This window comes from Pogona vitticeps, chromosome 3, assembly GCF_051106095.1.
Source record: "Pogona vitticeps strain Pit_001003342236 chromosome 3, PviZW2.1, whole genome shotgun sequence".
NCBI lineage: Eukaryota > Metazoa > Chordata > Lepidosauria > Squamata > Agamidae > Pogona > Pogona vitticeps.
This window is the reverse complement of record NC_135785.1, coordinates 60,254,347-60,274,442: the sequence shown is the minus strand read 5'-3', so window position 1 is coordinate 60,274,442 and position 20,096 is coordinate 60,254,347.

The window sequence follows — 20,096 nt, the reverse complement described above, 5'->3', positions numbered from 1 at the left end:
TGCACCTCTGTGACATCAAAAGGACCCACTCTGTGGGTCCCATCAGTTGGGTCCCATCCATGGGACATTGTCAGACCCTGCTATTTGGCTTTAGGGTTTGACCATCAAATCTCAGGCAATGGGCTGTTACATACTTGGTAACCCTGCAGAAACGCTTGCCACCCACCTGGATACATCTCTGTTTTAAAAGTAAGAACTGTTCCCTTGAATAAAATAACACACACTTGACAAATCTAGCCAGATATTGTGTAAGAACTGCTGATATCTAACAAATATCATAAGGTGTTTTGATTAACCTCTGATAGTTCAAATTATTTGTGGTATTAATTCTACCCAATATTGCACTACAGATTGGAAAAGGGAACCATCATTAGAAGGATACCTTCGTCATTTGTCTTTCCTTCCAGTTACCAAGTACTTTATTTAAAATGTTTAAAAATATTTTTTCTAATAATCTGGACACGCACAGATAATGTCACTGACTTGCAGATGGAGAAGGTCAGAATGTCTCCCAAAAGAGGTGGGTGGGTTCAGTCCCTATTTTCATTCAGGTACAGATCAGGTAGGGGCCTTCCTCACACCCCTAGGTTGTAGTATAAAAAGCACTGTTTAAAACCAAACAGTGAGACTATCTCGTGCTTCAAGTGCTCATTTGTTAGCTAACTGATACAAGGAACATGGTGATTCCATTAGGAATGGGGGGTAGCAATGCCTGAATCCCATCATCATTTCTTTACACTTTCACATTGGAGGAAACTGTCAACAATAATCCATCTGTGGTTCAGCAGGACAGGGATGGGGAAGTGTATTCTATCGGCTGTACGTAGTTCCAGAAATCACTTTGAGGTCCTCCCAAAATTCCCCATTATTATTAATAATAATCATGTGCCTTATTAAAGTTTTTCTGGTTCTTTTTATTTATGTCCTTGTGTTCCGGGATGGGTAGTTGCATTTTGAGCTGCTGTTAGTCACCCTGAGTAATGCTTAGGGATTAGATGAGTGAGGTATAAATGTAGTGAATGAATGAATGAATGAATGAATGAATGAATGAATAAATGAATAAATAAATAAATAAATAAATAAATAAATAAATAAATAAATAAATAAATAAATAAATAAATAAAGTCAGTTCTAACCCCTTTGAGGGTTTTCTAAATGTGGTTTACCATTCCTTTCTTCTAGGGGTGCCCTGGGACTATGCAGATTGCCCAAGGCTACACAGGCTGGAGGCATAGTGGGGAATTGAATTCCCAGCCTCTGACTCTGCTGTCAGGTCTCTAAACCATTGAGCTATCCAGCCAGCTAAGTCCTCCAATACTTCCCAATAAGAATAATAATGAAAAGGTTGGAGCACAGCAGTGGTATATTGGTAAATTTGGAAATGCAGGTACTCATCATCAATCGCTAAAGCCAGCTACCTTAGATAAAGTCCAAAAATGCAGGATGCTGGCTTGGTCCATATCAACAGATGGGGAGCAGGCCTTTTGTAACGTTAGTGGCTGTAAATGGTCCATTCATGACCAAACTACCCTCAAATATTTTGCATTACAACAAGGGCATCTTTCAGGAATATACTGTTGCTAGAAAAACACACTTCCATCCCAGCAGTTATGAAGACGGCAGCTAAACTCAGAGGGAACGGGGAAGTTGAGGGGCAATGGCTTAATCCATGCTGCTCAAAAAGTCTTGTGGGCTTGACCCTGTGAGTACTGGACCCACTACACCCCTGAGGTGGAGAAAATATTTCTTGTTCTTCTGGAGACCTCCAGAAGCATGTGCATGTTCTGTGTGGTCAAGTTGGAACCGATTTGTAACAACCCTAATAGGGCTTTCAAGGCAATTGAAATAGCAAAGGGCTGGTTTTACCAGTTCTGCTTCCCCATTGAGTTTCCGTGGCTAAGCGGGGATTTGAACCTTGTTCTCCAGAGCCTAGTCTGTCACTCTATCCACTACATTACACTGGGACCCCAGAAGCATAGCTTTCTATTTTAAATAGCTTGTGGGTATGTATTTCCTCAACAATCAGAAGGCTAAAATCAAAACTGAAAGTTTCCCTGACAGGCATTTTCAGTTTTGATCAAACATCCCTCTTCCTCTCTCTCTCTCTCTCTCTCTCTCTCTCTCTCTCTCTCTCTGGAGGGGGAAGATCCTTTCTGGACCCTGGTGTAATGCCTAATGACATGCGCTGCAGGTGAAAAAGTGGCCTGCCCAAGTTGCGCATGCTTGAATTAGAAGGAAGATTGTCTAAGTGTACTTGAATTTTGGTTTGCTGTTCTAATGCTGCTCCATTAGTTCCCCATTCCTGGTATTAAGTTATTTTAAATGTTTCAGACACAAACTCTGGAAAAATCAGATCACATGACCATCCTTGTTACTTTATTTAGTGCTTTCGGCTATTTAGGGGCATTATAAGAAATTCATCAGGACTAATGGGACCAAGGCACAGGCTGAAGCTGAGCACACAGCTAAAAACTAGGCATGTGAGAAAAAATACAGTGGCACCTCGCTAGACAGTTACCCCGCATGACAGTTTATTCGCTAGACATTGACTTTTTGTGATCGCTATAGCAATTCGCAAAACAGTGATTCTTATGGGGGAATTTCGCTGGACAATGTTTGGTCCCTGCTTCACAAACCGATTTTCGCTAGACGATTTTGACAGCTCCCTCCGCACTCGCAAAACGGGTGTTTTCGGGATCTAAGCTTCGCAAGACAGTTATTTAAACAGCTGATCGGTGGTTCATAAAGCAGTTTTCCTATGGCCGATCTTCACTAGACAACGATGATTCTTCCCCATTGGAACACATTAAACAGGTTTCAATGCATTCCAACGGGGAAATGCTTTTCGCTAGACAATGATTTCACTAAACAGCGATTTCAGTGGAACGGATTATCATTGTCTAGCGAGGCACCACTGTACAATGTACAACTGTTCCTAATGGCATTGTTTTTCAGACCTTGGGAAAGCTGCTAGTGTGGTGATGCTATCTGGGGAATTCTGGGAATTTTAGTTTAAAAAAATAACTTTACCGAGCACTAAATTCTAAGCATATTCACACATAAGGGAAGTTCAGTGCGTTCAGAAGTGTTCTGCCCAGTAAAAGACAAAGGGCTGCAGCTTTAAAACAGAGAGGTTTGAATAATGAGGTAGCGCTGCTTCTCTTTGAGCATGGCCCCACTTCAGAAATACAACTCAGATCAACATTTGTTGATTGCCCAGTTGTGCCCCTACCTGGGTAAGACACACCTAGTAACAGTGGTTCATACATTGGTAATCTCAAAAATAGACTACTGTCATTCTCTCTACAGAGGGCTGTCCTAGAAAACAGTACAGAAACTTCAGCAGGTCTAAAATGCAGTGGCCAGACTAATGTCTGGGACTAATAAATTTGATGATATATTGCCAGAATCCCTGTTAGTTTCCGTGCTTAACTCCAGGTGCTGCTTATGACCTATAAAGCCCTTAACATTTTAGTACCTCAGTATTTCTCAGAACATCTCTTGATTCATGTTCTAAAAGTGGCCAAACCAAGGGAGGCCAAAAAGGCAATGATAAGGAATCAGGTCTTTTCAGTGGTGGCCCCCAATCATTGAAATAAGGTACCAACTGAGATATGTGAGGCTCCTTACCTCCTTATGTTTAGGAAATTGGTGGAAAAGGAATTATTTGAACCTGTCTTCAACAACTGATTCTCCTGGATACTCTTAATGTTAATGTTAATTTTAATTTCCTCCCCTTTAGTATGAATTTTAGTCCTATACTGTTAAATTGCCATATTGCTGAATGTAATTTGTTAGGTTTTGTTGGTTTCCGTTCTTTTGTTGTAAACCGCCCATAGTGCTTGCATTAATGGGGCAGTATATAAATCAATCAAACAAACAAATGCCTGTTTGTCTGTTTTCAACAATACCTGAAGATTTCCTTCTGCACCAAGGAAGGATGGGGGGGAGCAATCTGATTTGCAGATGCTTGAATGTTGCCTCTTTGTAAACAAATGCAGTTAAATGGGAACTTTTTTTTAAAAAAAGAGAAGACAAAAAACAAAACAAAACAAAACACAAATCAACACCCAGCTACAGGGAAGTGGAAATTATTATGGCTATCCAGTCAATGGAGCCCCATGGAATACTGGTTGAATTGCAGTCCTGCAGTCAAACCTCTACTCACGACCTGAGTTCGATCCTGACAGGCTCAGGTATCCGGCTCAAGGTTGACTCAGCCTTCCATTCTTCTGCGGTCAGTAAATTGAGTACCCATCTTGTTGCGGGGGGGGGGGAGGCAAGTTGTTGTTTGCATAATTACAAGTATGTTGTAAGCTACCCAGAGAATGCTTTAAAACTAGGAGGTGGTATATCAAAACAACAACATTCACAATCAGGCCAGGTCAAGGCTAGGAAACATTTCTTTACAAGAATCACCCAGTCCTAGTGTCTATGAGATTTGGGCAGTCGTAAACCTTTTCTAGGCTTTGCCTCTATGGTGCTTTTGTCTTTCATATAATAGCACTGAACAAACTTATAGGAACCACCCCCACCACAGTGTGTTTTTGTCTTGTTTCTCCCTGTTTCCCCAGCACAGCGCTTCCTCTCTCAGCTTCTTAGCTGCCTCTAGGTTAGCAATTTTAAGGCAATCTTCCACAGCAGCTTCTCTGCTTGCCCTGGCTAGCTTATTAGCAAGTGTAGAACAAAGAGATTAGTCCAGGTCTCTGGTGCCTTTTAACCACCCCGAGTCTGACATTTGAAAGATGCTGTCAGTGGCCCTTGTCATCTGAGAATTTTTCCTGGGTGACATAGCCAAAGGCTTCAGTCTGCAAGAAGGAACGGAAACCTTTGCTCAGTTATAGGCTTTAGGATGTGGCAATGTTTCCACTCCAAATGGTGATCAGTGGCAGAATGATTTCTGAGCTGGACAAAACGAGCTTAAAAGCTGTCTCTTGGCCGAAACATTAGAAGTCAAGGGGAATTTTCTGATGTTTACTTTGTTTACCATAGTTTCAAGCATGACACAGGGCTGTTTAACTCTACCTTACAGGTAACCTGCCATTAGGGATTTGAGTTCTTGATGTGCTAATTGTGTGTGATTGTATATCATCACATTAATAATTGTGACTTCTTGCTAGGATATTTTTACACCACTATGCTAGAATGGATATAAACATATATACAAATTTCATTACATCTTTTTAGTGAATTCTGTTTATTAACACTGCATTAATTTGGAGCAATTGTTCAAATACTTTATTTCTTCTTTAAAAAAGTGAAGCAAAACAAACAAACAAGAATGCCAGGATAAATTTGCCTTTGTTCTTCCCAGAAACGTAATAAAAAAAGAGGGATTCCAGATATAATTCTATGAGACCTTTACCTTGTAAAAATATTTAATATTAACGCAATCCTCCTAGATGTGTCTGTATAATATTGAACTAATATATGGTTACAATTTTGCTACACTTCTAAACACTGTTGTGGTACATGCTTTAAAATGCAATTAAAATTTTTTAAAGGGGAAAAGGCATTAGCTTGGATTCAAAATGCTCAAACTATTCCTGTTTTCTCCTCATATGTGCCTTTTTGTTCTTTAATCCTCAGCTGTTTAGGAGGACGACAATGAAGGAAAGTCTGACTACATGTGAGAAACGCTCCATGGGCCGCTTTTGATCATAAGCATAGCTTTGCAGTGTTTTCTGTGGACTACAACTCCCAGAATCCTCTGCTATCATGGCCACTCCCTTTCAGTTCTAGGAGGGAAATTATTAGGATCTATCATCATGGAAAATGGCAGAATAGATAACCAAATGAAATTGCCATGTTATGTTCATGGTTTCCACCTCAAATCTGGATAAAAATGTTAAAATACCTCATGCATACCCATCTTTAGGAAGTGGTGGAGCAACCCCTTCATTCTGCATGAACGGAGAAGCTGTGGCTTGTGGCCTGCAGAGATGCGTATTTGGTTGCAATCTTCTTCTGCTGTGGTCTCTGATCACTGATGGGAGTTCTGAGGCTTCTTGAAACAGGAAGCTGTTGCATGAGATTGAACTCTGATTTGCAGACCAGGAAGCTGCTGCCTGGAATGGAGTTTGATTGCCTTCTCTCGTGGAGCCTGCAGGTTTTCCACCCTCCTCCACTCAGTCTCTAAGTGTGGCGATTCACATCACTAAACCCGAAGGACCGGGATACATGTAATTTTTGCCCCTGGTCTTTCCTGAGCCAGAATAGTTCCTCCCCTCCTTTTTTTTTTTTAAAGAAACCAGGACTGAAGGGGGGAGTCTTTCTTTCTTAAATTCTTATATTGCCCATTTAGCGTGAGGCACTACTTTGGGTGGTTAACAGTTAAAGCAAATACTACAGTCTAACAATAACAGTAAGCAATAAGACATAATGTGATAATGTCAAATCAAATCAATAAACAACAAAAGACAAACCAACCAAGCAGCATCAAGTAACAGGTGGATGGGCAGCATAAATTTGGCGAATTCATGGAAGGATGCCCTTGAAAGCTTCTGTAGAAAGCGTCGTGTTAAGCCATCTCTTGAAGGCTGAGAGCGAGGGGGCCGGGGCAGCTCAACCAGAAGCCCCTCCAAAGGGGGTGGTGCCTTTGCTGAGGGATGGTGGATGTCTTTCGGACCTCCCTTGGTGTGACAACTTGAAGGAGCATGGCCCATCTCAATCAATGAGAATTCTAACCTGTCCCTCCCAGTTTGCTTTGGCCCTGCTTTCCGGAGATTTGCGCGGCTCCCTCGCTGGGTACCTTTAAAAACCAACTAAAAACATGGATGTTTCGGCAGGCCTTCCCCCCAGTTAATCCCTGATGTCTTCCTTCCTTTCTTCCCCTACTGTTCGTTTTCCATCTTGTTGAATTTGTCTATTGTTCATTATGTTAATAATTTTATATTCAATTTTGTATTTTATGTGTATTTTATTTATGTTGTAAGCCGCCTAGAGTGGTCATAACTGACCAGATAGGTGGGATATAAAATAAATAAATAAATAAATAAATAAATAAATAAATAAATAAATAAATACATACATACATACATACATACATACATACATACATACATATATACATACATACATACATACATACATACATACATGTACGGCTATCTCATAATCGATAATTCAGCAGTGACACCATTGAAAAGCATTATCTTTAAGTTGTTTTGAAGTGACTTAGGGCGTGGCTAGACAGCCAAATTGGAATCAGCTAAATTGGTCTAAAGAGGATCATGTAAGGTCGTGTAGAAGTGCAGTATGCTATTTGGTATGATCTTTGCATCCACACAGCATCCACATCGCAAGCAACCTCATTTGGCCCACCTCCAAGAAGACTACAACAAAAATCTCCTTCCTTATCCTTTAGTTTGCTAGCCAGGATCACTTCTTTAGGCCAGAAGAAATGCTGTTCTCCTTCTTTAGAATTCCCCACTCACCTCGCCTAGCCCCCCAGTATGCCCACCATCGTGCCAATCAAGTTGTGGGACATTGGGATCACCTGGCTAATGATGGCTGTCTCCCCACTAAGGAAATCTGTTGCACTTTCAAAGCTTTGGATAATACAGTATAGGCCATTTGATCCGTAACGTCTCACTCTTCTCTGCCCGTAGGACCAGCCATGGAAGTCTCCAGCGCTGAATCATGGAGTGCCCTTTGCTGCTCCAGCACTTTCTCAAGCAGGTAGAAAGTGGAGTTCCATCAAGTTGCCACATACTGGATTAGGTGGCAATCCCAATACTATTTTTTGCCTCTGCTGCAACATCTCACTGCCCTGGGCACTGTGGTGAAGTTGCCCTGCCACCTTTCTCACCCACTCAGTTATATTAGGCATGCATGTGCCTGCCATTTTGCAAAGCACCATAAACTACTAGGTTGAGCACACCCCTTTTTATCTTCCCAGCATGCAGCTTTGCCACCACTTATTGTCTGTGACAAATAGACCTTGCCTTCCCATACATAGATTTCACTGCTGCAACATGTCCTTCAGACCCTATTGAGTGTCATGAGGCTGCCCTCCACCACAGCCACATTCAGCAGGACCCACCTGTCCTTGTGTGTTGCCATATGCCTGATGCCTCCACCTCCCACCAGAGTCATGCCAGGGAGATATAGATATGTTTTGTCTGCCACAAACCTACAGAAACCAATGTTCTCCATCATAAGGAATGGCTGGTCATCTATCATTATCATGTCCCCTAGGCAATGAGTAATCTGGACATTTTTACGTTGGCAGAAGACCTTTTCCTGCACCCCTCCAAGTTCCTCCAGGGTAGCCTGGAACTTATTCTTGAGCTGTGGGTGTGGCACTTGCTGCCTCCCACCTCTTGTTATTGGCCCATCTAGCCCCCTGCTTCACTGATCTGGTGACTCAACCATTGCCCTCTGGTGGCTCTTAATCTTCACAATAAGGAAGTCATTTTATTGATTGATTGATTGATTGATTGATTGATTGATTTAATACCCCACCCATCTGGTCTTGCGACCACTCTAGGCGGCTTTTCCTCCACAGTACCCACTTCATTTACCAGTGCTGAGTCTCCAGGTGACTGAGCATGCTACTGGAGAGGTGGCCAAAGTCCTGCCATACTTGAGCAACTTCTTGCAGTGCCTGCTCATCCATGCAAGCATCTGTTGAACACTGTTGAGAATGATTGCAGGTTGTTGACTTCTTGGGACCTCCAGTTTTTAACTGCAAGTTCTGAACAGGGATTGCTAATTTGCTATCACTCCTAGCTCCAGCATCTGGTGAGGAAAGTACAGTGGAAGGGCAGCGTTGATTTTAGTGTCACATGGCTCTGAAATAGTGCCCGCCTGATGTACCCCTAAGGGGCCTAAATCTCATATAATATTTCCCTGTTGATTTATAATGTATTGATGTATTAAACTATGAATCTAGCTGGCTGTATAGCTTAATGGTTTAGGTATTTGACTAAGGAGCCAGAGACTGGGAATTCAATTCCCCATTGTGCCTCCTGTGAGTAGAGCCAACCTGTGTGGCCATGGGCAAGTTGCACAATCCCAAGGGAATGGTAAGCTACTTCTGAGTAATCTCTACCTAGAAAAGGGTAGCCATAAGTCAGATTTGACTTGACAGCACATAATTACTATTATTAATCTATGAACCTACTAATCCTAAATCTTATTCCTAACCATATTAAGTAAACAATATACAATGAGATATAGAGAATGTAAATGTAAGTTGAGTGTTCAGAAAAGGACATGGAGAAAACTGCTGCAGTGCAAGCTTGCACCAGAGTATATCTTAACATCTGAGGGGATTTATAAGCAATTATGCCCACCTTTCAATTGAAAAGAATTGGTGTCTGTGCCTGCTTCTAGATTTCATTGGTGCAGACAGGTATAATTTATATGTTTTCTCTCACCCTAGCCACCCTCCCTTGGGAAATCCATGACAACTTAAATCAGTTCTCTACCCCTACTATCCTTGGTCCCAGAACGTCTTTGTTTCATTTCTCAAGAAATCACTCCAGGATGCCTAAGAAATAGGCCTTACTTTCACATCTTCATCTCTCAAGTGGCAAACTAGCCTTTTGCTTTCTAATCTATAGGAGTAAATAAGACTCCAATAATTAGGAATTATCATTATAGATATTTGGAACTATCAGTATATTTGGGATTATCTGACAGTGGCATTATTCAGTGAAATCCAAATGTTTCTGAACCCAAATACACATCGCTAGTGATAAATGTCTTCTCTAGTTTGACCCTTGGGGTCTTCCATTGCCTTAGTCAAGTTTAGTTTACCCCATCATTGATTTCAAAATTTCTGTGGCTAAGATTAAATGGCATCCTGCAGAATGACACCTTCCAAGCATGTTTGTGTACATTTATATCTTGCAGTGCATTGCCCTGTCACATAGAAAACAATAACGATCAAGAAAGGAGTAAGTAACCACAAGTAGTTGTAGGGGATACGAGACAAATTCAAATATACAAATACATGTACATTAAGTACATGTTAAAATTTGAAACAATCTAATGATACAACATAACACATTTTAGCATATACAGCGTATGGCCATTTCATGTAATTTCTTGAAAGGAATATATTTTGTTGATTCTGAGGAAGAAATACTTAGAATACACCAGCACGCAATGAAGAGCACTGGGTTTTGTGTACCCTCATGTTGCCATGAGCAGGGGTGAGCAGTGAAGCTGTCACATTGTGGCTTCGTGGACCAGTATCTTCCCCCCTCTTACTCTTTCAACCAAACTTGTTTGTATCCCATAGGATGTTTCAATCCAGAGGTGAGACAGAAGAGTCTGAGCAGAATTCTTGCCATAGCTTGGGGAAACTACTTTTTTTTGGGGGGGGGGACTGCTATTCTAAGAATCTGTTAACCAACATGGCCACTAGGCATGCTGGCTTGGGATTGTGAGAGTTATAGTCCAAAAAAAGAAGGATAACTTTTTCAAGCCCCGAATTCTCCATAGCCATATTGAGCCTCGTTGGAGCAGTTGGCTTGGCACAGAAAATTTGAGATCCTCTCCCTTGGGTTCCATTGTGCATGGCATTAGCATGCACACCATGCTGAAGACCAGTCTGGGCAACTCCTTGGCATCATTTCTTTATTGTGAGGAAAATGAAAAGGGTGGTGCAAATGAAAACAACCTGAAAAAAGAGAAACCATGGAAAGACCAGCAAGGAAGATAATAACTAAGGAGGAAAAAATAAAAATAAAAATAAAATGTGGCCTGATTTCAGTAACTTGGATTCTCTTCTCGGAGTCTAAACATTCCGGAATATACCTGTGTCTAATAAAGCTTGTGGCGGATGAGAGAGAAATGTGTCTTTACCTGGCTCTGGTTCTTCCCATATTATAAGAAATGTGGTCCTGCCTTCTTTGCTCCCTCTCTCCCTCCATTATGCCAGCTTGATTTTATCTGGACTTCAAGTCTGCACTTTGTGGCAAGGTTCAAGCAGACAGCTAGACAAGTCGGCGAGCCGTTCTCTGGGAATGTGGCAGGGTGCCATCTGCTGCTTTAGAGTGACTTTCCCACTCAGCATCCCACACACACACACACACACACACACACACACACACAGCCCAAACCAAAATTTTTCCAACCTACACACATGGGCCTTGCTTTTAAATACATGTTTACCAACTGTCAATTAACAGTCCTCCATAGGAGGATGGTGGGGAATGAAAGTTACCCCTGGCAGTGGTGGTCTCTTTACCTTCATATGCTGGGGGAGGAGAAGCAGTTCTGTTGCCAATATGTTAACTTGTGAAACTTGAGCCTTAGAAGGTCTTTGACCTTAAAAGAATCCCAGACTCTTGATGCTTTAGAAGACTTCCCCATCCCCCACTTGCTCCTCCCTGGCTGCTCCATGCTTTATGAAAAGCCGCATTGTGAGTGTTTTACGCAGCACGGAAAGTGCAATGATCTCATGGGTCTGGGTGAAAGGGGTTGTCGTTACTCAGTGCCATCAGAGTGATCTCACTGGTGTGCCAGGACTAGGCAAAGGGAGTCCATCTGCAGGACTCTCCCTTGGTCAACCAAGGGGGATGTTGTGACAGATGTTTAGATGTAAGCACTGGCTGTGTTTTTTCCCCCTCAATGGTGGGCAGTTCCCCACCTTCCCCAAGAGTTTCTTTGGGGAATTGGAAAAATGAGACACAGCTAGTCTTTGCAAAAGGGGCAGGTGAAGAAATAGGAGGCTGTCAGTTTAGGTCACATGCCTAAGGCCCAACCAAGGAATAATGCTGCCTGAAATCTCACCACTTTCTATGTACACAAGCCAGCTGGGCTAGAAACTTGGACTTCCTTCAACACTGGTGATGAGGATGATGACTGCACTACGCCTAGTGGCAGTAAGCTAGTTGAAAGGACTATAGGGGAAACCTCATGATGCATGCAACTCTCAGCTCTAGTAGTTCAGCATCTGTTACCTGAATAATTAGTATTGAAACTGAAATATTGGTGGCAGCAACTGAGTAGAAGAGTGAGCATCTCCTGGAGGCCTGAGATAATAGAGGCTTCAGCGCACTTGCTACATAAACTCAATGAGTGAGAGATATTGATTAGCTATTTGTGATTTACCTATTTTATTTTACTGATCTAATAAACAAGTTTAAGTTTCAAAGTTACACTGGTCTCACTGAATAATTGGTATTGAAATTGAAATACTGGTGGCAGCAACTTGTGAAGAAGAGTGAGCACTTCCTGGAGGCCTGAAATAATAGAGGCTTCAGTGCGCTCGCTACATAAACATGTAGTTCAGCTCTAGTAGTTCAGCTGCCTCGGTCTGCCTAACCCTGCTTCTTCCCCAAAAGAATTTTTGCAGACCCTCAGGTACAATGACAAATTTCATTATTCTTGTTTCTGTCACAGCCTACTGGGTAGACCTGGACATTTCACCTTTTCACTTCACATCTCCATTTGTGGTGACTTCAAACAGCCATGGTTTCTTCACTCTCTTTTTATGGGGCATCTATATGATATAATTAATCATGTATTTGTCCTCCTATGGTTCTTCTAGGTTAACTGCACCTACCATAAAGATGTGCTCGTCGAACAAACATTCAGATATAATTTTATATGAAGACGTGTAGTTCAATATTAGGATTTGTCTTCACCACTGCAACGTTGTATTTTGCTTATATTGTGCTCTGGGATTAAAGATGGGAGCACATGACTCCTGTAACTTTTTCTGGAAGGTTCACCTAGTATCCTATATCTGAGTTTTTGCTATACTAAAACCTACATCTTTTGAAAGTGATATTTAGAGACTTAGGTGCTCTTAAAGCATATGACTGTCACAATAGGAGCTTTTCACACCTGCTGCATTTTACAGATAAACTTGCTTCATTTTGGTTGTTGTGGGTTTTTCGGGCTCTTTGGCCGTGTTCTGAAGGTTGTTCCTCCTGATGTTTTGCCAGTCTCTGTGGCCAGCATCTTCAGAGGACTGGAGTAGGAACTCTGTCCATGCTCTGTTGCTGTTTGTTGGATAGTTGCATATTTATAGCTGTGGGAACAGCTTTTATCTTTTTTCAGGAGATAGGGTGATCAGCATGTTTTTGTTATGATAAGGGGGGGGAGATTATCTGTCACTGTGATTGATGGGTGTTGTTAGCTGGTCTTTTTTTTGCAATGATCCCTGGCCCCCTGGCCCTTGTGGCTGGGTAGAGTTTGTTGACCTTTTGCAGGCTGTATTTTTCAGAATTGGAAGCCAGGCCATGTTTAGTTTTAGGCCTTCTTCCTTTCTGTTGAAGTTCTGTTTATGTTTATGGATTTCAATGGCTTCCCTGTGCAGTCTAACATACAGATTGCTGGTGTTGTCCAGTACTTCAGTATTTTGAAATAGAATTTCATGTCCAGCTTGTTTTAGTAACGACACCCATCAATAACAGTGACAGATAATCTCACCCCCCCCTTTATCACAAGAAAACATGCTGATCACTCTATCTCCTGAAAAAAGACAAAAGCTGGTCCCACAGTTATAAATACTCAACTATCCAACAAACAGCAACAGAGAATGAACAGAATTCCTACTCCAGTCCTCTGAAGATGCTGGCCACAGAGACAGTGAAATGTCAGGAAGAACAACCTTCAGAACATGGCCAAAGAGCCTGAAAAACCTGCAACAACCATTAGATCCTAGCCGTGAAAGCCTTCGCGAATACATTGCTTCATTTTGGTTTGTTCTATAGGAAGCAAATCCAGGCGTCATTTGCAAGTCTGATTGTTCTTTCAAGTAGGTCTACCTGGATCAAGTTTTGAATGCTAATGGATTTTGGTTTCTAATTATATACTACATATATCAAGTATTGTCTAGTCTGAACAATAATACTTCTCCGTCCCAGGCTCTGGGTAACCGGCTTGTACTCACAGACAGCCTCTTCATGTTAAACAACCCAACATACTACACTATACTGATACAGAGACACGGATGGTCTTCTCTGTTGTTGCTCCGAGACTCTGGAACTTGCCTCCCATGGGAGGCCAGGATGGCCCCATCTTGGCTGTCTTTCTGCAAGATGGCAAAAACTTTTCTCTTCAGGCAGGCTTTCCTTTAAATGACTCGTTGACCAAAGTGATTTTTTTAAAGGGATTATTTTTTTCTGTTGCTTTACTTGTGTTTTTAATGTTGTTGTTGTTTGAGAGTTTTTAATACATTGGTTTAATGCTTTTTAATATTGTAATAATTTATTATCTAGCTTTAACTGTGCTTTTTTAATGCTGTAACTTGCCTTGGATCCATTAGGAGAAAGGTGGTAGATAGATAGCTAGATAGCTAGATAGCTAGATAGCTAGATAGCTAGATAGCTAGATAGCTAGATAGCTAGATAGCTAGATAGATAGATAGATAGATAGATAGATAGATAGATCTGATAGATAGATAGATAAGAAAGAAAGAAAGAAAGAAAGAAAGAAAGAAAGAAAGAAAGAAAGAAAGAAAGAAAGAAAGAAAGAAAGATAGATTCTGATACAAACCCAAATGCCAACTTTGTCTCCACAATGGCAATAATGGGTACAACAATGTAACCCACACTATGGAGCACACATTACTTTTTCATGTGCTACTGAACACTCTTGTTATAGATCTCAGAGTAACTGCTGTGGAGAAAGGGAACTGCCAAATAAAGTAGGCTATATATTTACAGGTTCCAACATACATCAAAGTGAAAATAAAAACCAAGAATTCTTAGATATGTATGACTCAGACTTACTCACAGTCTCTGGGGCAGCTGTCATTAAAAAGTCATTTTTCTTCATGTAACTCTGCCTCAGCACATTGCTGATAACAGAATGTCTATGTAATCAGCACGTTGACTGTTACCTGTGCTGTCGTCACTCAGAAAACCATTGAGTTCAGTTGTTACTGCCCCTCTGCATCTCATAGGATCCCCATACATCTACTATGTACTTTACATATCTAAATCTGTGACTTAGCTAATTATGCATTTGTCTGAGGAAATGGATTATAATCCACAAATTTCATACTGGAGTAAATCTGTTCTTTTGTTGTTCTTTTTGTTATACCTGCTGAAACAGACTAGCATGGCTTCTTCATTGAAAACGACATACATTTTGGCTCTGACTTTCGGAAATGCAGCCTTGCCCCTCATGTGAAGGAATATTGCTGCATCTCTGGGCTCTTCTGTTTTGAGGAGCAGGCTGCCACAATGGCATGAGCAAGCTTACTTGGAAAGGAATTTCATTTACTTGTTTGGCTCGGAACAACTATTTCTTCTGTTTTCATCCTTCATTGTTTGTGTACACAGGTAGCAGAGGCATAAAGAGCATCACAAAAACAAATGATGGACAAACTGAAAATAAATGAATGGCAAATGAAAGAGGCCCTTAAGTTTTGGGTCAAAACAGGAGAACAGGAGAAAATAAAGAAATGTAAATATGTGGAGATTTTCAAGGTGGAAGAAGAGGAGGAGGAAGATAAGCACAGCCATTGTTAAAATGCCACTACATTTTGTTGGGTCTGATTGGGAAGACTTGATCTGAAAGGAGACAGCAGCAGTCTGTGATCCTAAGTGGGGGAGAGGATCTCATCCAAGGGTTGTGAGGGAAAGTATTCCATTGTTTGGTCTGTGGGGACCCCTCAGGAAAGCCTAACCCAGCTTGTCACCCTCCCCAGTACAGTATGTTGAATTGCAATTTCCATCAGTGCTAGCCAGCATGACCTACTGGCGAGGGACTGATGAAAACTGGACCCCTGCACATCTGGAGAACAAGTTGGTGGAAGGCTCCATTAGTTGTTCTTAAGGGGAAAGTCAATGCACTATATACCAACACTAGTTCTATAGTCCAGCATGAAATTAAATACGTTTAAACATTTTGGTTTCAAATGGTTTACATCCACTTGGTCCTGCTAAATTATGGCCCAGAGCCCTCACACTTTCTAGGTCTACAGGTTGTTGGGCAGTCTTTTTCGATAAGAACCTCTGAAAATTATTACTTGCTCCTTGACTGTGATAATCTGCCCCCCCCCTTTGCCAGTGACAATAAAAAATGTGTGCTTGCCTGTTTGGATGTTCAGAATTGTCCCTTGCAAAGGCTGGTTATCTTATGATTCATGTTTTTTCGTAGTTGAAGATGATAACAAAAATTGATAGGTGGCTTTGAATTATTACTTTTAATGAATCACTCTCAGATGCTACCAGGATTTATTATTACCTTGACTCCTAACGGCTGTCTGGAGCCTTTGTTCTAAGAAGGAAATCTTAAAAGAGAGGCCCTCCTGATGTGCATGGACTGCCATTCCCAGGATCCTTCGCCACTGGCTATGCAGCTGATGACAGGGGGAGCTCAGCAACATCTGGGGAGCCTCACTTTGCCCACCCTGTTCTGAGGCAAGAAAAAAAAATGTGATAAATTGATTTTGACACAAGGCAAATTCTGCAGTCAGAATGACATGAATTAAGCAAATATGCGTAATTCTCTTAATTGACAAAAATAAGAGGTTGAGGGTTCTGCATGTACAAGTGGTTTTCCTTTGTTCCAGAATTCAGTTTCTTTTCAGGAAACGATTCGACAGACTAGAGAAACATTTATGAATCCAGCTGGAGGCAAGCAAACTCCTTGCTCAGCAGAGTCCAAATGTGTTTATGTGCCAAAACATACGTTACTGCAGGAAACTGAGATCCTGGGTAGAGATTCAAGACAGGCTTCAAAATTTACTTCTAAAGTGAGAAGCTTGTCACCTGATGCCTAAAGAATTTGGTTACACCACCAGGGTAAATGTACTCCAGCAATTTTATTGCTATCAATTGTTCATTTGTTTCAGAAGACCAAATGGTCAGCCATTGTCTTGAGACAGGCCAAACTGTCTCTTGTAAACTCTAGTAGATTTAGACAAACCCACTCAAAAAGGCAAGGGGGTGGGGGTGGGGTGAGAGCCAATGCACTTGAGCCAGCCTCAAAAAACAGACATCGCTACCAAAACTGTGAGGCCAAGAAGCAATTTGAGTGAAAAGCTTTTGTGGGGATGCCAGCAGCCAGTTCAGCTCCTAATTGCTTGTATTATTTTTTGATAGTTGATAGCCATTTTCGCACATTTGTAAAAGAGAGAAAGAGCACACACACACACACACACACACACAAATCTCCTTTCCCACTCAGTCTGAAAAAAGGGGGGGACACCCCCATAATTAGTAATAATCAGGCTGAAGATCTGTTCTGGGACAGAAGGCTTTTTGTAAAAGCAGCTTTGCATGGGCGTGCATGTATTCGGCACATGTTTTCACTGCTCTAAATTATAGCCATGTCCTCAGAACTGGCATGGTTTGGGAAGCCGGGATGCATGTAAATGGAGGGCAGCTTTGGCTGGGGTGCTACAGGTCAGCCAAGGGTAGTTACACTGCTTTCAAATATTGTCTGGTGAGTATTCACACTTACTTGCCTTTCCAAAACACTTCAGAAGCACAGAAAGAGTATTTGTTCTTTTAAACCTAAGATGCTTCTGAACAAAACTTTGCTGAAGCGAATGCATACAGCCACTTAAAGGCGTACTGCGGAGGCCTCATTATCCTGTTTGGGGATTTGTGTTTGCCTGAGAGCTCATGCACACAGTGGCCTTGTCTCCAGTTATTCTGGAGTCATTCTGAGTTGTTAATTTATTTTAATTATTTTAATTTATTTATTTTGCTGCAGATTTGGTAATTGTGTCCACACATGAAGAGAATATTTGTTGCTGGAGGTACTGGGATGCACTGGGTTCTCCCAGTACTTTCTGCCCACACACATCTGGAAATGCTCCCTGATGTCTCACTCCCTATACAGACTCCTTTCCCTCTTTTGCTTAACTCCTCTGCCCTCTCACCGACTTACTTCATTCTCTCCTCCCTTGCCTCCTTGTTTTACCTTTCCAGGGTGAACACTGAGCAGGAGAAAAATGCCCATAGGAAAATAGCATCAGATAACACATACCAACGAAGTGCACAGATCAGCACAAAACAGCCCAGCCCTAAAGTCACACAAGCAGACCCTGAATTTGGGCATAGCAGATTAAAAATGCACTTGAGGTGGTGGTAAAAAAAGAGGGCTTCAAATCACGTTTTTGCTGTTTCACTTTGACTTTGGGCTCATTCAGACTGTTCACTGTTCAGTACATTGTAGAAGCAGATTGGTTCACTCTTTTTTTCTGGCAACTACATGATGTAATTGCTAGAGCAGACCAATTTGACTCCAGAACACCCCACCTGGCACCTTTTTTGAGTGCCTTTTGGGGACTTCTACTATTTTGGTGCAGTTTAGTCCATTCCTGGTGTGTGCAATGGACTAAAACCAAGCCTTGCAGCTGTCAAAGCTCCTTCTGGTGTCAATTTCCAGTAGCATTAAGTGGCTTAACAAGTAAGCTACTTTAGGATATTGACAAATTGAATACTTTTCCTGCTCCTCTATGGAGGGCCAGGTGAAGGTGGTTTGTTTTGTTTTGTTTTTTACTCTGCCAGGCCACTGCTGTAATGATGAACGACTTAGACTAACTATTTTTAAAAACTGTTTTTCTTCGCCTTTGTGTGAAGTGACTATCAAAATTGTGGCTACAGGCAGTTTCTTGATTGGCATTACACACAAGGCAAAAAAAATCTAAGTGATATAGTGCATCATTGATGGTCCAGCAACATTAATTATTTCACTTTCCCCACCCCTCCACAGAGGAGCAGGCAAAGTGTTAAATTAATAGTGGAAAGTTGGTATGCCATATGGATGTGAGGATCATGCCAAATGGCATATTGCTCCTCCCCCCTGACCTTGAGTGACCCTATTTAGACCACATCAGCCTGGACCAAAAGGGCCAGTACGGTCAACATGGAGTTGACAGTAACTCCAAGTCTATATTGTCTAGACAGCAGGATGTAGTACTGGTATCATGGGCACAAGGAAAGCTGAACAGGGTGGGCAGGGCTGGAGGTGGTGACCACACCCAAGTATCTCCATTCTTCTGTCATTTGCTATACACAAGCTTATACATGAACATAAGAAGAGCCCTGTGGGGTCAGACCAATGGCCAGTCTTGTCCACCATTCTGTCCACACAGTGGCCAACCCATTGCCTGTGGGGACACCTTAACAAGAAGGCAATAGCATTTTGTACAGCAACTGACCTCTAATAGGGCAAGTGATATCATGGCCATCACTGACAGCTTCATCTTCCATGAATTTGCTTGTTCCCTTTTTAAAGCTCTCCAGCTTGGTGGCAACTTTGTATTTTGTTGTCGTAGCAAATTCCTATACACAGGATGAAGCATCACTTCCATTTTCTGGTCCTGAATCTCTCACCATTTAGCTCCAGTGGAACCTACTGAACTCAACTGCAATATTATGCAAGAGGGGGGAAATGTCTCTCAATCAGTTTTCTTCACACTATGCATACATTTATATGCCACTATGAAGTTCCTCCCCTCCCCTGCCCTTTTTCTGGTAACAGAAACTGGGTGTGATCTATGATCATAAGCTCCATTCATCACTTCCTTTATATCCAGTTATGTAAACTTCATGTAGGATCATTATACCTAAAAGAAATTAGGTGCATTAAATTACGAGCAATTAAAAATGTGAAATTCTGTGATCAAGAACCATCAAGTTACTATGATGAGATTTTTGTATCTTACTTAGTTTTTATATATTCAAGATTTGGGAAAGAGTTCTTACTCTGTTCAAAATATTTGGAATCTGTTTGCAGAACCAGTTGTTTTTGTGTTCTGTTAAAAAAAAAAACAGAGCTTAGGGTAGAGATTCAAAGCTACATATGGCACACTGAAAGGTTATGCCCAAATCCAGGGGTCCACATATGTTTCGGTTAGCACTTAAGACTCCTGAGTGAGGTCACCTCAAATTCTGAAACCCTGTCTTTCCTTCTCAATAGATGGCTAAAAACCGTGGAAGTCCTGTGTTTTTGTTTAGGTATAAATGGACTGGATGTGGATAAATAAAATAAGCTTATCTACAGACAAGATAGCGTTGTGTTGGTTAGTAGGTAGGCCAGCTTGGATCTGGAAATCCATACTGTTCTGGATAGGGTTATGTAACCATCCAATGAGGCTTTGGGCCTGGCTGTCTGAGAGACTGCTTTCTCTACTGTTAAACTAACAGCCACATTCACCATCCAAG